Genomic DNA, 20,643 nt, shown 5'->3' with positions numbered 1-20,643 from the left:
TGTAAAAAGATAGGACTTATTTTAGATTACTGAATTTCAGTTAAAAATAACATGATAAATGCTTAAAATTATAAACATAATGAAAAATGAATTGAACAACAATTAGTTCAAAACATTAAGACTAGATCATTCAATCTTCTTGATTGGCAGCAAACTGAGGACAAAGAAAAAATCCTTTGCACAACTTGCAATTACCGTATATACTCGTGTATAAGACGAGGGCAGTTTTGGGGGCCAAAATCATGGATTTTGATATGACCCGTGGATAAGTTGAGGGTCAAACGCTGGGGCATGTTACAAAAGATCTAACGTGGGAAACAAAGCAGCACTTCCCTCCCTATATCTCCCTCTCTAGACTTCTCCCAAGGGTGACAGTCTCAGCATGAAAAATGGGAAAACAAACCTCTCTCTCTCCCCCCCCCCTTTATATCAAAAGCATCTCCAAGGCTCATGGCTTGCAAAACGGGGTAGAGACCTCTCTCTCTCCCTCTGCCATTCACCCCCAGGATTTCCAAGGCTCATGGCTTGCAAAAGGGGGGACAGACCTTTCTCTCTCTCTCTCTCTCTCTCTCTCTCTCTGCCCTTCACCCCCAGGATTTCCAAGGCCCATGGCTTGCAAAACGGGGTATAAGCATGGGCATATTCTCTCTTTTTGTCCCTTGCCTCAGCAGCTGTTTGTTAACGCTAACTGTGAGGGAAGGCTGAGGGATAACAGAGAGAGAGAGAGAGAGAGAGAGAGTGAGTGCTCAGGGAATCAAACGGGGAACTGTTTAAAGATCCCTGGCTACAGAGGAAGGTGGGCACTTCTTTTAGGAACTTTATAAGCAGTATTAACTTATTGCCCCATATATAAGTACCCATGATTTTGGAGTCCATTTTGGTGCATAAATTTCTCAACTTATAGTTGAGTATATGTGGTAACTTACAGAATCCATTGCTGCAGACTGTTGTGATGATTGCTAGTAGGCCTTGAAGGATCAGTTTGGTTAGAGTGCAGTAGGGATGGCAGACATGGTCTTTCAGATGTTTCTGAACTGCAACACTCATTATCTCTCACCATTAGCTATGCAGTTAGGGAGCATGGGGATTTCAATTCAGCAACATCGGGACAGCAAAGTTTTCATCACCCCTGCACTAGAGTGTACCCTGGATACTAAAAGCAGATAGATAGCAAGGGATATTGGTTGTTTTGTTTCATTCATATATGAACACCCACAGAGAAGCCCAAGTTTAGTGACAATTGATCTTGGAAATGCCATACTTACTCCTCAAGGGCATTTAGCTGATCACTGTTGGAGATGGAATGGTGTGTTGATATGTATGTGTGCATAAAATCCATGAAGGCAATTTGTAATATGTTCTTAGGTCTATGTTTATATTATTTCCCTCTGTCCTTTGTAATTTAAATCATTATATACTGTGCCTCCCCCCAGCAACAAGAGTGATTTTTTTCATTTTCTAGTATGTTTGTGTCCATTTATATCTGTGAAATGTTTGAATGCAACATAGCCATGACTAAGATATTTTACTTATCTAACATTAAAGAACTTACTTATAACCAAAGTTTTAAATGCTTATATGCAGTAGATAGTTCCCAGTAGCAGGCCTTCCAATGAAGAGGTAAATGTAAATCATAGAATCGTAGAATAATAGAGTTGGAAGAGACCCTAAGAGCCATCCAGTCCAACCCCTTGCCATGCAGGAAATCCAAATCAAAGCATCCTCGACAGATGGCCATCCAGCATCTGTTTAAAGACCTCCAAGGAAGGACACTCCACTGCACTCCGAGGGAGTTTGTTCCACTGTCAGACAGCCCTTACTGTCAGGAAGTTCTTCCTAATATTGAGGTGGAATCTCTTTTCCTGGAGCTTGCATCCATTGTTCCGCTTCCTAATCTCTGGAGCAGCAGAAAACAAGCTTGCTCCCTCCTCAATATGACATCCCTTCAAATATTTAAACAGGGCTTAACCTTCTCTTCTCCAGGCTAAACATCCCCAGCTCCCTAAGTCGTTCCTCATAGGGCATGGTTTCCAGACCCGTCACCAAATCACCTGTTAATTTATAATTTTGCCCTGGCATATTTATTGCTGTGAAAACTTTCAGTCTGTATAAGGGATACAGTGTGAAATGTCTTTCTAGGGTGGAGGTCCAATTTTGTGTATCATTTCCTTTACCTATTTCATTACGTTTCATCCAAATAGCTTTGATTTGTACTTGGCACTCAGGAAAGATTGGATTCCTTTGAGACTAAACTGCCAATACTGTTCTGTTTCTTTTTCTGTATTCTCTTTGTGCTGCCACTGAAATGTAGGAGACTGGCCTGGAAAAGTCATTCACATTGTAGTCCAAAAAGTGGGGGGAATTGCTCTTAGTACAGAGGGGAAAGGACTGGTTGTGCTGAGTAGCAGCTCTCAAAGCTGTCTTTCAGAAAAAGTATATTAACTGCAGTACATTCAAGTTGTGTCTGTCAGGGCCTGAGTTGTGAACAACAGTTGTATAATAAAATGTATGCTGCTTAGCTGATGTTGCTCCCCAAAACAAGCTGGAACGTGACTGTAGGAGGCAAAATCTTCCTCTTCCCTGAGCTGGAAAAAAGCAGAACACAAAGCACCAAATTTTGTCTTGAAGTGTGGTGAATCTATCCTGAGGTTCTACATCCTCTTGCCACTTTGGAGATAGGGTCCAGCACTTTGGACAGCTCCTTTAAAAGCTGGGCAAAAACGAAGAGGCAATTCCTTGCTTATCTAGTGCTGAATATTAAGCCAAGACAAGCATATAGTGAATAGAATATATTGTGAGCTGCCTTGGGTTCCTTTTTGGGGAGAAAGGCAGCAAAAAACAAAACAAAAACCATATGAAATTATTTTAAAAACTTGGAAAAACTTTTAAAAACTTGGAAAAACTTAAGAGCTTGGAAAAAGTTCCTTCTTTGAATGACAGTCCCCAGAGTCCCCAGTCAGCATGGCTTCTGGAAGTTGTCCAAAAAGTAAAGCTTCCTAGCTCTAGTTAGAAAAGGGCCATAACACTTTGGAAAAAACAACAACAAACTTGCAGGGTCAGTCCTATGGTTAACATCCAGCAAAATCTCACTGGAGGACCTAGTGATTTCTAGCAGGATTATATTAATCAAATCCGTGAATAATCAAAGCTGCAAATGTGAAGGGCTGACTGTACATTGAAATAAAACAGACATAGTAAATTAATCTAACACCTATAATTAATCAGAATTGGATGGTGCCCATCTTTTAACATTGTTTTGAAAGTGTTGATATATTGAATATGCCTTTTAGGGAGAAAAACAATTTCATAAACATCTATTAATATCCAATGATAATGTTCTACATTGTGGAATGTTAAGCCTGGTATCATTTTTCTAAAATATTATTGTAATTTTCCAAAAGACTATTTGAACTGCTTTTCTTTCAGCTTATTGTATCAGCATCATTTTGTTTTAGTGTAAGTTTTACTATTGCTGTCCATGTTTTTTGGTGACTGGAGCAGGTCAGTGAAGCACTAAGGAAGACTTACACATGGTTCTCAAGCCAAACTGTGGTGTGGGAGAGGGTCATTGCGTCCATGCCCTACTTGTAGGCTTTCCCTTGGAGTGGCTGGTTGAGAACTATGTGGATAAAATGCTACACCAGCTTTCATCTGATCCAGCAGAGCTCCTCTCAAGTTTTTAAGTGCAAGAAGTGCTTTAGATATATCTCTTGTATCTCTGGCTCTGTACAGATTCTACTAGCTGTTACACACATTCATCTTTAGCTTAATGAAGAATGTCTTTTGTTGGCTTATGGTGCAGTGAATGGCATATTACCTCTGAGGTTTCCCACTTATCTCAGAGCTATAAATAACTGTGTCTTTGGTCTGGGAGTGCAAAAGAGCACACAAATGGGCAGCCAGTCAGAGAATTTGACAGCTTGGAACCAGGAGTCAAGTTCCTGTGAGAGTCCAAGAGAGCCAAAGATGATGTATACAGAAGCCAATCCCAAACTGACAGGAGCCTAAGGGATTCATTTAGAGTTCTTCCTTGCTTCAGAAATTCCTCTAGTTTCAGCACCGTTGCATGAAGACTTTCACAGTTCACCTTGGATCAGGATCAAGGAGCCCCATGTGGGCTTTCAGATTTAATACACCGGAAAGAAGGTATAAAAGTATCACTGGCTATTAGAAAAGAAGTAACTACTTCTATTTTTTTTAAAGTGCTGGTTTGTTCTTTGTGTCTCAAAGTCCTAAATCCACAAGAAGGAAAGCTCTTAACTGCAAGTTAAATGTGATCAGAACAGATCATGACAACATCGTCTTATCAGTTTATTCAGTCAACCAGTGATGTAATAGGTTTGTCAGTTCAGATGATCTGCAGGTTGTTCCTGCAGCATGCCCACTTCATGCAGGAATTTGCCTAGTGTGTGTGTGTATTTACACAGAAATTGGAATGTTGATCGCTAAAGCTACAGATGTATTTCAAGTAAATCATTAGTTATTACTCATTACTTACAGCGGAAAGCATTGTTAACATGCTGTTAGGACCTTTTAGTAGTAGTAGTAGTAGTTGTTGTTGTTGTTAACTGAAAAATAGGAAATTGACCCAATGATACCCTCAACAATATTTTACACTAAAAAGTAACAATCTTACCTGCTGGTGCACTGTTTAAATGCCCATACTGCAGCCACAACATTGTGAGTTCGATACTGAGGGCTCTAAGGTCGATTCAGCTTTCCATCCTTTGATAGGTTGGTAAAGTGAGTACCCAACTTGTTGGGGACAATTGGGTTACACATTGTAAACCACTTAGCGACTGCTTAGTTCAGTATGAAATGGTATAGAAATGTAAATGCTATTGTTACATTGCTATCTATGTTGTCTAAAGCAGTGTTTTATGGACAGGTGCCAGTCTGAGAGCTTTTGGCTGCTGATCTACAGCAAATTTCCCTAAAGAAAGAAATGAATACAAATACAAATATAGTCCCAGTCGATAACACATTAAGGAAAAAGCCCCTTCTGGTCCCCAACATAAGATAGCTTAATAAGCATTGATCTAAATGATACATAGATATTTGGGTGTGTGTGTGTGTAAATCCTTGTTAGGTAGTTTTAATTTAGGTAACTTAATATGTTGGAATGTATTTAATTCTATTACTTTTCTTTAAAGTTGATTTTAAGAGCAAGTACTTAGTGCTTGCTAATTATGCCCTAGTCTTTATATCCATTGGGCAGAGCAATGGAAAGTAGAAAGAAAAATAATTCAAGCTGAGCAACTAGAAGGAGCATTGCCTACATGTTTTTTTAATGATTTTATTGAATTTTTAAAAAGGTGTATAAAAGTACATATATACAATCAAACAATTCAAACATAACATAGACGTAGCACATACATAAGGCATAAAAGAAAAAGGGGAAAAGAGAAGAAGAAGAAGAAGAGAGAGAGAGAGAGAGAATGTTTTTGTTAACCATGTTTACAAAGGGCTAAAATCCTACCATATTTGAAAAGGAAATCTGGAAATGATGGGATGAAGCCTGGAATGTTTCAGGGAGTAACTCGGTTCCCTTAGGAACCCCCCCCCCCAAAAAAAAATACATATTATCTCCTGCAAATGGAATCTATAGCAGTAAGATAAAATAGTGTTACCAACATGTGTTCCCTTTCCCCCATTTTTTCCTATGCCTCAGCTCTCTGCCCCCCCCCCCCCTCGTTCAAACACATTGGCCATGTTTCCACAGCAATTACATTGTTCATACGTTGACTCCTTCCTCTTCTCCAACTGGAACTTCAACATGTCCTCAGGTAATTCTTTTTCTTACTTGGTATAAAGATCCTTCCTTTTATATCTCTTAGTCTTGTTGTCCCCCTACTTCCTCATTGACTTAATTAGAGAGCTGTCTGTTCCATTTCAGTGCCATCCATATATATTCTCTCAGTGTTTGTAACAGGCTGCATAATTGATTATTCTAAACTCTGGATGGAGTGTATTTGCTGCCTCTCCAGTTTAGAAAGCTCAGTTTTAGACGTGTTGCTTTTCTCCACTTGACTTTTCCATGCTATAATTTATGGCTGTAGATCCCAAAATATGTATTGTTACACATTTATTCTGCCTCCATGCTTATTACTTATGTAGACAAGGAATATATAGCAACAAAGCATTCACAAAGTGGGGGAAGAGTGATATGTTACTTGATAGGTGATTTCTTAGGTTCTGGACCAGACAGACATATTGTTCAGAAAAGTTCCTTGTTGGACTATCAGATTCCCTTACCTAGTACCTTTGGGGGATTCTAGGAGCTGTAGATCAAAAGAAAAACTTTTCCAAAACTACCCCCTATTCACCTCCCCTTCAGTTGGTATTTTCACCCCTCCAACAAGATTACTGTATATACTCATGTATAAGTCTAGAAATTTTAGTGAAAAAATTGACCCCAAAAATGTGAGTCGAATTATCCCCAAGTCAATGTAAATACTGTACCTTAACTCTCATAAAAATAGAAAACATCCCCTGGTGAAAGGCAAGAGTGTAATATGTCCTGGAAGCACTGACCTTCCTCTATTCTTTCATCCATCCATCCTTCACTGTGAACACAAACAGTTATGCCTCCTGCAGTTTTGTAAGTTCTTTGGCATTGTGAGGTCGAAGGTTTTCATGGCCGGTATGCATAGTTTTTTCTTTGCGTTGTTTTCCTTTGCTTCATCCTTTAGATCCTTTCTTACATGCCCTTAGGTTTTATCCTCAACTTATAAAGTTGACTTATAGTCGAGTATATACAGTAGTCAAGATAAACATTTTTATCTTTTAAAACTATTTTATATTTTAACAGTTTGTTTTAATTATTATAGTAATTTAATTCTGTTTTAATGTATTATTTTGTATGCTTTTAACTGTACTGTTTTTTAATATTGTAAGGTGCCCTGAGTCCCAGTCTTGGGAGAAGGGCAGGATATAAAAAAATAAAGGAGGAGGAGAAGGAGGGATGGGATTTTTCCTAGTTTCGCTGGGATTTTTAAGAATAGATCACAGGAAGTATATGAACCAGATTGATAGCAGTGTCCCACCAAACTGTAGTAAACATGTGTTCACAGTCTTTAATCAAGTTTACTGCACTTCCAATTTCATTGCAACCAGGGACTCTTGCCTAGTTCTTTAAAATATGTATTGGAGTCCATTTCTTTTCTTTGCATGGTGGACTGCAGAGTGCCTTCAACATCCAGAGGTTCTTATCTGGATGGAAACATATTTCCACATAAAACGCCAGACCGTTACAGGATGTTTTGAAGAATTATGCTGAATAAATAGCAGACACTATAGAACTGCTTATCATGATTTCATGATTTGTGAAAGCATTTACACTTAGGGCAAGGATTTATATCCTTATCTTGAACTTCTTTCAGAAACTTTGCATATCACAGAATATAACTTTCTGCACAAAAGACAGATTTCAGCAGTCTTGTTAGAGGCAGTAGGTTAATAAAAAGGAAAGAGATTATCCAACTCAGTGTGGAATCTGGAGGTGAAATTTTTTACAGTATTATATTCAAGCCAACAAAAGAGAAATAATAGAGATCTTGGAGTCTATTTTTATACCATGGTGTATAAAAAATGGTGTCTAATCTTACCGACTTTATATATGATCACAGCTTCTCTAATTGTGGCATCCAGAACAAAAAAGCTTTAAATGTAGCTTTCCAATATATCTTGCAGTGTCATGGCTAAAAAACCCCACAGATGCTCATTGTTACTTATTTTATCTTATTAAGATATCACAGGAGGGGAAATTATATTGAAAAATCAGGTTAAATACACACTTAGGAGATACATACCTCTTGAAAGAGGGCAGAGTGATGGCAATTGTATTGGAATGGTACATCAAAGATGAGTAGAAAGAATGGTAAGGTAATGACATATGAGTGGAAGCAGAAATGGGAATGGATGCCAAAGTGCAAAACATAGATCTACACATTCTTACCTAATGTCGAGCATTGTGACTTTTCCCCTAGCTTAACACCAGCTCGATAGTAACCAGAATCCAAGCAAAACTGACACCTGACATTTACTCTGGACCCCTATTTAACTGGCATTTTGTTCCAGTGAGTGTTGTGAAGCTGAGTCTGGGAGCCACCATTTTAATTCACCACAGTAATCCCAATTTAGCATCTCACTGTGGCCTCAGGTTGAGAAATGGCATCCTCTTTTGAGACTCCAGTTTTTTATGGTACCCTCAAACAGTTCTTTATCAGGCATATTGTAAACATTAAGTGGTGCCCCTATAGGAATGTATAAATTATACATTATAAGAATGCAAAGGATCTTGTAAAACCTTTTGAGACTGAGTGTGCAAAAGAAGTTGTAGTATATGCTTTTGCAGATTTGGTCTACTTCCTTAGATTATAGCTATTATCTGTTTTAGCTTTTGTAAGATGCCTTGAATGCCAGATTGGGAAAAAGTCAGGGTATAAATGGTGGTGATAGTGTTGATGATGATGCCTGCCACTACCATTGCTGCTGTCCATGGAACCACAGGAGACTCATTGATAGCAAGGAATGCAATACAAGGAAAGTTGCTGTGGGCTTCTTCTGACCTGGAAAAATTTCAGATTTTGTTAGTAACCTCCTGCTTGGATTATTGATATGCACTATATTTAGGGCTATCTTTAAAAAGCATCCTGAAATATCTGTTACTGCAAAACAGGATGCCCAGTATTTCTGGAACCATTCCAAAGTGCATTTAACCATTCAAGCCCTAAACAGCATGTGACCAGGTTACTAAGAACACCACCTGCCAGATCTACTTGCCAGATTTTACACTCTTCTCTAAGACCCTCCTCCAGATGCTTTTGGCAAGTAAAGCAGGTGGCTACAACAGAGAAAGCTTTCCCCCAATATGACACCTGATTTCTGGAATGTGCTCCCTGAAGGCTTTCACCTGGCACTTATAGTATGGTCTTTCTGGTACCAGGTGACTTTTATATATCTGAAGCATTCAAATAAATAATATAAGTGCTTTCAAATCACTCTTTAGTATTGTTACTAGTTTCACTTTTTTTAAAATGCAGTGTTTTGACTTTTGGTGCTGCTTTTATCTTTTTGCTGCTTTTCCTGTGCTGCTTTATGTGATTCTCTAGGCGCAGGACAGATTGTAAAAAAAGGACAGTCTCCCGGTGCCCAGCTTTGGTCCGCAGGGAAGCCAAAGCCTCCAGACTGCAGGACTTCCTCGCAGACCAAAAAGCAGGTTCTTCTTGTGGTGCCATTATGACACCGCAGTGCACCAATGGTGCACTTGCGATGTCACAATGGCGCCGCGATGTGTGGACGCTAGGCGTCCATCACATAATGATGTTGGCACCCAGCTGTACAGGGCGCCATCATTTTGATGCCCTCGTCATGTGCGAGGGGCGTCTAGAAGCACTGCCCCTCGCATGTTACAAGGACACCCTATCGCGCCCATCTGGACCAGGCCCTAGTTATCATATATGGTTTGTCTTTTATATTTTATCACTTTGTACACCATCTAGAGAATTGTACTATAACAGTACAGTAGACAGAGAGATGTACCTAAATACCCTAAAGGCACCAGATCCTGTCTGAATTTGGAAACTAAGCAGGGTCAGCCCTGGCTAGAATTTGTATGGGAGACTGCCAACAAATAACAAGTGTTGTAAGCTATATTTCAGAGGAAAGAACTGGAAAAACCCACCACTGAGTATATCTTACCTGTTAAAACCGTATGAAATTCATGGGATTGCCAAAAGTGACAGGCAACTTGAAGGCACATACATCAACACAGATAGAAAAATAAATAAGAGTATTATAGCTTGGTGTGTTGTGTCTTAGTGATCATCATTGTACTATTTTTAGGGGGTAAAGCTATGATTGCTATACGTAGAAACTCTACATACTGTAATTAATGTTTTATGTCTCTTTGTAATGTACTTTGTAGTCTGACATCGAAATCCAGATTCAAAGCACTGAGAGCTGAGTGATGGGTGTGATGAAACCATTTGTGGCTGTGATAGGACTTGATCTTATTGACAATGGAGATATGGTAATTGGGGAGTGAACCGCTGAAGTGGGCTCTGCAAGAATCTGTTGTCAGGCAACTGAGCCACGGCTAAAATTTATTTATAAACCTAATCCTTATGGGAGAGTTGCTACGTAGCTCTGTAATGCTGTCTATGCCCAGGTAGTTTTTGCTTATAAACTGTATCTCTCAAAATGCAGTACTCCTGGTTGTACTGATTACAGGCAGGTTCAAACAAGCATCAGTAACAGCAGCTTTGCACATTTAGTAAGCATGTAGAAGACTTCCTGGGCTGCCTGGGTTAACATTGTTGTCCTCTACACAATGTATATTCATCAAATGTTCATGAGTATGTCTTCTCCACACTTTTGTTCTAACCTTTGATTTCAGCATAAAGAGCTCAAGCCAGCTCACATGATGATCCAAAACACTTTTTTTAAAAGCCAAATCAACAGAATACATAGTGAAAACTGGAAGCTAAACAAAATTACAAGCAGATAATATAAACAAACTGCAAAAGCATACTTGTAAGAAAGTCAGAAATGTACCTTCAGATCTTTAGGCCTGTCAGAAATAAAACATTTTATCAGAGTGTCATTAGAAGAAGCCAAATGGATCTTCCTCAGGCCAGGACATTCCCACAATAGACCACAGATTAGAAGTGTTAGTATTTGCACTGCCATTCCCCAAACCTTCAACCATTCCAGGGATTTTGTAAGCAGTAGTCCAAAAATACTTTAGAATTATAGAATCATAGAGTTCAGAGGTAACCTCATGCACCAATACAAGATCTCCAGCTAAAGTAGCCCCAGCAGGTAGTCGTCCAGCCTCTTGAAGATATCCAGAGATATCCACCCCATCAACAATTTTCCAAGGCTGCAATAGATAGAACCCTATTTCATATTCCCATCAAACAAATATCTAGATCAAATTAGAGTTAATTGTGTCATTGCAATTAACATACCTAGAACTTTTGAGGAGAGATACTATGATATGAGGTCAGGGGGGAAGGCCTAGCCTCTCTTACTTTGTGGCTGCTATTTCAGATTGAAAACTAGCTGCATTAATTGTCATTACACATTTAACATCAAGCCTAATTTGGTACTTGGATATTAGTGGGATATGCATTGATACTCCAAAATATATCATATTTGTATAACCCTTTTAAGTGTTTAAACCAACGAATTTCCATTATCTTGTGTTTTTTGTTACAACAACTCAATAAAGAAGGTCACACACACACATATGAAAAAGGTGGATTGAAATAAGGCCATGAAATGAGGCCATGTGTAAGTTCATGGCAGATGCACTTTTCAAATCAGAGGCTTCCATACCCATCGCTCAGTTTGTTAGCAACTGTCCCATACCAGTTCTCAACATCAAAAAGGTCATACTCTTCATTATCATCAACCCAGTTCCATTCCCAAGCCCATTGTTAAAATAAGAATAGAAGGAGTTGATTTATATTATATTATAATATATTTATATTATAATATATTATATTGTGTGTGCACTCCTTCAAATCACCAGTTAACTTATGGTAACCCCATGAATTTCATAACGTTTTCTTCGGCAGCATATAGTCAGAGGTGGTTTGCCAGTTCCTTCCTTTGAAATATAGCCTACAACACCTGGTATTCATTGGCAGTGTCCCATCCAAGTACTAACTATGGCCAACCTTGCTTAGTTTAGCGTAGACAAGACTTATTGCCTTTCAGGTATTTTACAGTATTTCAAATTTAATTCTGATCTCTTTGGTCAAGTTGATTCTATTTTTGTCATTACTCTTCATTACACTGTCAGTTTTGAAATTATTCACAGTTCACATCTGCACAAATCAATATTCCTGGTTCTTGTTCCATTATAAAAAATGACCCATATCTTCATTAATTTAGAAGTGTATAACTGTCTTAGAAAAATGTAAGAAGAGCTGTGTTAGTTCATGCCAGAGGCTTATGTCGTCCAGCATCCAGCTGACACAGGTGTAGCTGCACTCTCCATGTTGTGATCTCCAGCAGCTGATATACAGAGGTCTGTGTCTGTGTGCATGCATTCAAGCCACCTGTTGACTTACTGCAACCCCATGAATTCCATAGGGTTTTCTTAGGCAAGGAATACTCAAGAGGTGGTTTTTTCAGTTTCTTCCTCTGAAATATAGCCTAAAGCACCTGGTATTCATTAGCGGTCTCCCATCCAATTAACCTGACCCTGCATAGCTTCCATGATCAGATAGGATCTGGTGCCTTTAGGCTATTGGCCCTACACAGAGGCCTTCTGCCTCTGCTATAACATGTGATATATAGCATTCTGACTAGTTGCTATTAAGGGGCTCATCTTTTATGAATTATCAAGTCTCTTTTTAAAGTCACCTAAGCAAGCAGCCATAACTACATCTTGCAGCAGTGAATTCCAGAGTGTAATGATGTGCTGTGTGAAAGGATGTTTTCTTTATCTGTCTTGAACCGCCCACCTTTTAGCTTCATTAAATAGCCACAGGTTCTAATATTGCAAGAGGGAGAACAGTTTCTCTCTACTTCTACATCATACACAATTTTAGATACCTCCTTCATATGTCCAGGGCCAAATATTGTCATCTTTCCTTGTAGGAGAGTTACTCCTGTTTCTTGATCATTTGGGTTGTCTGTTTCTGTACGTTTTCTAGTTCTACAGTATAATTTTTAAAGGCAGGTAGCAGAAATGTAGACATCATATACGGGTATCCCAAGATCCCTTTCTTTCTGCCAGCTGAGATCATCAATAAAGTCTGGATTCCCTGATACCGCCTGCTTCCTTTGAATCAGAGGCGGGTTACACACCGCCATTAAAGTACGCGCAGAGCGCGTACTAGGGTTAGGGAGGTGCGGTGCTTCCGCACCTCCAACGGCGGCCGTTCCAGATGGCCGCCGCCATGAGTACATCACGGCCGCGCCGCCTCTATACGGGGCGGCGCAGACGTGAAGTGGTTTGGTCCGCTGGGCGCAGCCTTCTCCTCCTCCCCACCGCTGCGGGGTGTCCTTGGGGCTTGAAGCCCCAAGGACACCCCTTTCCAGGCTGCGGGGAAGGGGCCTTTTGCCGCTTCCCCGCAGCCCGGAAAGCGGCGGATCGGGGCCTCAGTGGCTGCCGTTCTGGCAGCTGAAGACCCGATACCCCGGGGAAAGGGGCGGGTGCAGCCCACCCCAAACGGGCGGTCTGTAACCCGCCAGAGTTCCTATTTTACTGCCCATTCCTCCAGTTTTAAGAGATCCTTCTGGAATACTACACAATCCTCCTGTTTTCTCACCACTCCAAATAATTTATTGCCATCATAGAACCAGGCCACCTTACAACTCAGACCTAAATCCAGGTCATTTATGAGTAAGTTATGAAGTACTCATCCCATACAAATCTCTGTGGTCAGCCCTGTGGCAACTGGGGAGTGCTATCCCTGAGAAGACATTCTTTAACATTGCTTTAGAATCCTGACACTGATGTCCTTTAATAAAGCTGAACACACAATTTTAAGCAGTAATGTGGTGGATCAAGGATATGCACAGTTGAAACCCCTGGCAAAATGGATAAACATGTCATCTGCTAACCTGCTTAATCTTTCCCTATAGCATCTGGATTTAGTTGCAATCCTCACAATAGCTTGGGGTCTTAATAGACTTTCTAAGGAACTTTTATAGTAAGCTTTTTCCTACTGTACTGCAATGTGTTATGGAGTGGTTTTATCTCAAATGGGCAATTAAGACCTACATAGAACTAGCTTGTTTATACAGATCAAAAGAGCTGCCTTGAATTTTGGAGTGAGATCACTATAAGGATTGGCATAATCACCTTCACATCACAATTTATTACGAACATTACAGGATTTAAGACTTGATTTGCGTTAAACAAGCCATAGTATCTTTGTCCCTTTTAATTTGGTAGTGTTCAGCAGTTTGTTTGTTTTTTTAAGATCAAAGAACCTTTCCTCAAGTTTTTAATGAGAGCACTGCACTTGCTGTTCTTCCTTCTTCCCCCATGGATGTTTGTGGCTTGCATTTTTATGTGATCTACTAACAGTCACTGTCTGTACTGCTGGTAAGTGGTAGCTCTGAAAAGATAATCATTATAATCAGTAATAAAACAAAACATTGTCCTTGTGCTTGCTAATTATTTTAGAATGATTATTCAAATTAATTTTTGCTACTAGGGTCATTAGTATTCCAGCTGCTGGAACAGCCTGTGAACAAATTTGTTAAGGTTCTTTGAGAGATTTTGAAAATGTATCTTGTTCTTTCTGCTTCACAATTGTGTCACATTAAAGTAGAATTGGCACAAGACGTTCTTGGTGGTTTTATCATGTATGTCTATGTGCCACCTTTAAGTTGCCTGTTGACTTTTGGCGATCCCATGAATTTCATAGGGTTTTCTTAGGCAAGGAATACTCAGAAGTGGTTTTGCCAGTTCCTTCCTCTGAAATGCAGCCTACAGAACCCAGTATTCATTGGTGGTTTCCCATTCAAGGACTAACCATGACTGACCATGCTTAACTTCCAAGATCAGGGGATCTGATGTTTAATCATAGTGATGCAAAACAATTGGACTTCCACATCCATGGATTCTGCATCCAAGGGTTGAACCATCTACAGTTTTGAAAATATCCCCCATCCAAAAAAGCAAATCTTGATTTTACCATTTTATATAAGAGACCATTTTACTACACCATTATATATATAATGGGATTTGAGCACCCATGGACTTTGGCATCTATGAGGAATCCTGGAAGCAAATCCTAAAGGATACCAAGGGCCCACTGTAGTCAGACATATGCTTTAAAATAAGACAATCAGAATTTGAAGTACTGTATTTTCCGGCGTATAAGACAACTGGGTGTATAAGGCGACCCCCAACTTTTCTTGTTAAAATATAGAGTTTGGGATATACTCACTGTATAAGACTACCCCTCTTCCAAATCCAAGGAGGGAGCAGGCCAGTGGTGCTCGCACCGGCCGCGCTCCCTCGCGACCTCTGCAGAGGCCTCAGCCTCCTCAGAGGCCTGGAAGGAGGGAGCAGCTCGGCCGCAATTGCGGCCACGCTCCTTCCAGACCCCTGCGAAGGCCTGGGCCTGGGAAGGTGGGAGCAGGCCGGGACTTAAACCGGCGTACAAGACAACCCCCCACTTTGAAGAACATTTTCATGGATTAAAAAGTCGTCTTGTACGCCTGAAAATACGGTACCTGGTTTTGCTAAGTTTTTATAACTTACCTAGAATCTAAGCACTTTCCCCTTAGATTTCATAGAATTATGGAAGGGGCCATAAGGGCCACCTATTCCAACCCCCCTGCCGTACAGGAATGCAAAGTACAGCACTCTTGGGAGATGCCCACACAATATCTGTTTAAAAACCTCCAAGCAGAAAGAGCGCATCTACCCCAGCAGTCTATTCCAGTGATGGTGAACCTTTTCGAGGCCGAGTGCCCAAACTGCAACCCAAAACCCACTTATTTATTGCAAAGTGCCATGTCTCTCTGGCTTTTTCTAGTAACAAACTCTGGCAAGCACTGTGCTGGGGTGACGGCACATGTGCCCACAGAGAAGGCTCTGAGTGCCACCTCTGGCACGCGTGCCATAGGTTCGCCATCACTCTATTCCATTGTTGAAAAGTCATTATAGTAAAGAAAGAAATTCTTCCTAATGTTTAAGTGGAATCTCTTTTTTGTAATTTGAATCTACTAGTTCATATTCTATTCTCTGGAGCAGTAGAAAACAAGCTTGCTTCATTGTCTAGATACCATCTCTTCAGATATTTAAAGATGACTATCATGTCACCTCTCCGCCTTCTCTACTCCAAGCTAAACATACCCAGCTTCCTAAGTTGTTCCTCATAAGTCCGGGCTTCCAGTGATGTTGCTATTATTTTTCATATGACATTTCTGTACAGATCTTTTGGTAACTCTCTTATGTGCTATCTTATGTGAACAGACTTTTGCTAAACCCCATAATTTATAGAATTATATAGCGTACCTCTATGCTAGACTGTACTAGCACAGTTTGCAAATCGTGGTTATAAAGAGATAATTGCTTTTTTCCCCTCTATCAAAAGTGTCTGACGCATGATCAGGATACCTTTATTACAAGTTGTGATAAAAGTAGCTTTCCAAAGCAGTGGATTTTTTTAAATATAGTGAAAATAAATGGATTTAATTAAAAATTGGTACCCATGGGAGTCAGATAAACACAAGCTGTCAACTTGGAAGGTTATTATTACTATTTCCTGTTGAAATTTGTTTTAAAGTGATTCAGAACAATGAAGTGTTTGAATTGCAACTTCCTCTATCTGAACTTGAATATTCAACATCCAGAGCTTGTGAGTAGGTTCTTACATCTTCTTTTAAGATTGCATATTGATGCAAATATCATTGAGGAGGAAGAGCAGTTTCCAGGTGAGATAGAAGGGCAAGCATGAGTTCTTTTCAAGAACCCTATGTTATGTGAACTTGTGCTGTGCCAATGCAATTTTAGGCTGCATCAATAAAAGTATAGTGTCTAGATCAGTGGTTCCCAAATTTTGCTCCTCCAGGTTTTTGGACTTCAATTCCCAGAAGCCTCAGCCTTCTTAGCTAATGGCCTAGGATTCAGGGAGCCAAAGTCCGAAATCCCTGGAAGGCCAGAGTTTGGGAACCACTGGTCTAGATCAAGAGAAGTAATAGTACCACTGTATTCTGCTTTGGTCAGGCCTCACCTGGAATATTGTGTCCAGTTCTGGGCACCGCAATTAAAAAAGGACATTGAGAAACTGGAGCGTGTCCAAAGGAGGGTGACTAAAATGGTGAAGCGTCTGGAAACCATGTCCCAGGGACGTAGCCGGGGGGGGGGGGTGTTGGGGTCCGGACCCCCCCCTTCCATTAGGAAAATGAATGGTGTGTGCTGCTGTGCCGCCGCGCCCAAGCCCCATTATAATGGTGGCACTTAGTCTGGACCCCCCCCCCCCCCTTCCTAAAATCCTGGCTACGTCCCTGCATGTCCTATGAGGAACAACTTAGGGAGCTGAGTATGTTTAGCCTGGAGAAGAGAAGGTTAAGAGGTGATATGATAGCCCTGTTTAAATATTTGGAGGGATGTCATATTGAGGAGGGAGCAAGCTTGTTTTCTGCTGCTCCAGAGAATAGGACCTGGAACAATGGATGCAAGCTCCAGGAAAAGAGATTCCACCTGAACATTAGGAGGAACTTCCTGACAGTAAGGGATGTTCAACAGTGGAACACACTCCCTTGTGTCTCTTCCAACTCTATGATTCTATGGCCCGTTACAGACGGGCCTAAAAGTGTGCGCTCTGCGCATGCTAGGGTTAGAAAGGGGTGTCCTTTCCGGACGCCCCCAACCCTAGGACGCACGGAGCGCGCACAAAATGGTGGCGGCCGTTCCATACGGCCACCGCCATGACTACGTCACGACCGCGCCGCCTCTAAAGGCCTCCTTGGAGGTCTTTAAACGGAGGCTGGATGGCCATCTGTCAGGGATGCTTTGAATTGGATTTCCTGCATGGCAGGGGGTTGGACTGGATGGCCCTGGTGGTCTCTTCCAACTCTATGATTCTATGATTCTATGATTCTAAACGGGGCGGTGCGGTTGTGACGTAGTGGGGCCATGCGAGGGCGCCTAGTGCGCCCTTTCCGCGGCCCCGGAAGGAGCTCCGTTTCGGAGCTCCTTTCAGGTTTGCGTCGCTGGGCGCAGCCTTTAGATGGCTGCGCCCAGCGACGCAGAGGAGAAAGGGGCCAAGCGGCCCCTTTCTCCTTCTCCCCACTGCCGCGGGGTGTCCTTTCCAGGGCCTTTTGCCCCTTCCTCGCGGCCCGGAAAGTGGCGGATCGGGGCCTCAGCGGCTGCCGCTCTGACCATTGAGGCCCCGATCCGGCGGGGAAAGGGGCGGGTGCAGGCCGCCGCTTTTTGGCGGTCTATAACACGCCTATGATTCTGTGATCTATGTGCTGAGGACTAATCTTATCATAACCTGATTTCATGCAAGGCCAGCCAGGGAATAGTGGCTACATACTAGGAGACAGAGTTGGGCAGCATACGACCTGCCCTTTGCCTTCCAGTAGAGAATATGATGCTTATGTGCTACCTTATGTGAACATTCAGTTGCCAACCTTGTTGATTTTTATTCATGGAATGGTCAAGGAGCCATTATATCATTTGCCTCTAGCAGCAAAATTGTCCTTTTTTTCTTAATGGACTTCCTGCCTGGGTGCATTCGTTGTGAACCTCAGAGTCAGTTGCATATTTTTACTTTATTATCTTAAAAATGGGGTTATTCAAACATTCCTTTCTTTTTCCCCCCTTAGCTTTGCACAGTTCTCTGAGATAAATGTCCATGGTTTCTACAAGACTGTTTTAAAGTTGTGTCAGCAAAGCAAATCACATACAGACAAAAAAGAATAATCACTAATTGCAGTCTGAGTCAATTTATGCTTAGACAATCGATTTACCATTTAGCTGCTCTTTGAGATGAAAATCCATAAAGGAGATTAGGTTTACTTCTGAAAGCTATCACACAGTATCATTATCTCAATAATGTATGCTGATTGTGTTATAGGAAAAGAAACCCTGCATTTCTTGCTACGTTTTTAAGACTACTCCTTCATTGCCCCCTTGGATGTATAGCCATGATAATCAATGGCTCCTCAATAAATTAGGGGAGATGCAGATGAGAACATGGCTAAACATATGCAAGCACCAAACACTGGGCATTTTAAGCGACTTTAATGATCAAACCAGCAACAAACATTTGGCTCCAGTGGCAAAGAACTGCCCCAATCCATGTACAACAGCTGACCAGACTATTATACTCCAATACCAATGATGGGGTGATGTCGCCCACTGTTTCTGGGAATAACATGGTAGATTAGAAGCACAGAATAATCCATTTAGTGTATCTGCAACTATGTAGCAGATTCTGCTAATGTGTGCCTAAATGCAGAACTTGAACAGTTACCTTTTTGGACCATAGCTCCCATCCTTACTGAGGGATTCTAGAAGTTGCAATGCAAAAGGTATGGTAACTTTTCCAAGAACCACCAGTATTTGCTTCCATATTTGTTAATAGTTGTCATATTCTTGTAGGGAAAAATAAACTACTGCCATTGAAAATCTGACTACAATGAGAGTAATATCTGCTTTTTGCCATTGACAAAAAATATTATGCCCTTTGCCATCCAAGACTTCTCTCAGCCCTCGCCTCACAGATAGTTCCATGCATCTGAGGAAGTAGGCCAAGTCTACACAAGCTTATGCTACAACTTGTTTCATACAGTTAGTCTCAAAGTTGCTTGAAGATCCCTTTACGTGCTGATATTCCAGACTAGGGTGGGTTACAAACCGCTGCTTTGCGGCGGTCTCCCGGCGCTGCTGTTTGCTCCGCGAGGGAGTCACAGCAGCCAAACCGCGCGACTCCCTTGTGGAGCAAAAAAGGAGCTCCCAAATGGAGCTCCTTCTCGCGGCGCGGCTATGACGCTGCGAAGCACCGCTGGTGCACTCGCGGCGTCATAGCTGCTGCGACACGTGCGGAAGCACAGCGTCCGCTACGTAAAAATGGCAGCGGCCGTCTGGAACGGCCGCCATCATTTTTTACACACAGAGCGCGTATTAGGGTTAGGGAGGTGCGGAAGCACCGCACCTCCCTAACCCTAGTACGCACTCAGTGCGTACTTTAATGGCAGTGTGTAACCCGCCTAGGACAGCTATTGTATATACTTGACTATAAATCGAGAAATTTATGCCCCGAAATTGACCCTAAAATTTTGGGTAGATTTATATAAGGACCAGTACATCAAGTAGTGCTTAGAAAGGTCTTAAGCAAGCAAGCCTGATGCCCCAATCTCCATTGAACACCAATTCCTTCCCCGTCCAGTCCGTTTTACAAGCCTTTGCTTCCTATTGGAAAAAACTCCTCATTTAAATCCACTTGTTTCTCTCTCGCTCGTCCCTTTTGCAAGACCTTGCTTCCTATGGAAAAAACTGCCCTTTTAAAACCACTTGCTTCTCTCTCCAGTCCATTTTGCAATACACTTGCTTCCTTTCTCAATCTAATGTTAAAACCTCTCCTCCAGCACCTGGGAATCAGTTGGGAGAGGTCCAGAGAAGGTGAAGGAGGGACAGTAGTAGTATTTCCCCCTTTCCATCCTTCCTTATAGCCCCCTACGTTTTACCGTCGACTTATCCACGGGTCATATCAAAATCCAGGATTTTGATCCTGAAACCTTCCCTTGACTTATTTATACATGAGGTCGACTTGTACATGAGTATATACTGTATGTTTCTGAATTTTACTAGTAGCAACTATACAGAATGGAAGGCAAATTCCAGTGAGAGCCAGCATAGTGTGGTGACTTGAGTGCTGGGCTAAGGCTCTAGGGTTCACCTCCCTACAGTCATGGAAACCTAGTGTGTGGCCCTTAGCAAATCAACACCCAAAGCTTCAGTAGAAGGCAGTGGTAAATCTCTTCCAAACAAATCTTGCCAAGATAACCCCCATGGTAGGTTTCCGTTAGGATCACCATAAGCTGAAAACAATTTCAAGGCAAACAACAACAACAGCATTAGAATCAATATATTGTAATTGTAACTTTTGACATAGTATTTTCATATTTAGGAAGGCAGTTAATTTGTATGCT

At 41.3% G+C, this 20,643-nt stretch overlaps 1 protein-coding gene across 5 annotated transcripts in view; it reads left to right on the top strand.

The window, feature by feature from the left end:
- DDX10 (DEAD-box helicase 10) overlaps positions 1–20,643 on the top strand; it is a 230,579-nt gene that overhangs the window by 148,516 nt on the left and 61,420 nt on the right. The gene's annotated exons all lie outside the window — the stretch shown is intronic.

This window comes from Sceloporus occidentalis, unplaced genomic scaffold (genome assembly GCF_023333645.1).
Source record: "Sceloporus occidentalis isolate IW3139 unplaced genomic scaffold, rSceOcc1.0.p SCAF_2, whole genome shotgun sequence".
NCBI lineage: Eukaryota > Metazoa > Chordata > Lepidosauria > Squamata > Phrynosomatidae > Sceloporus > Sceloporus occidentalis.
The sequence above is the reverse complement of the archived record's forward strand: the minus strand, read 5'-3'. Positions and strand labels throughout refer to the sequence as shown.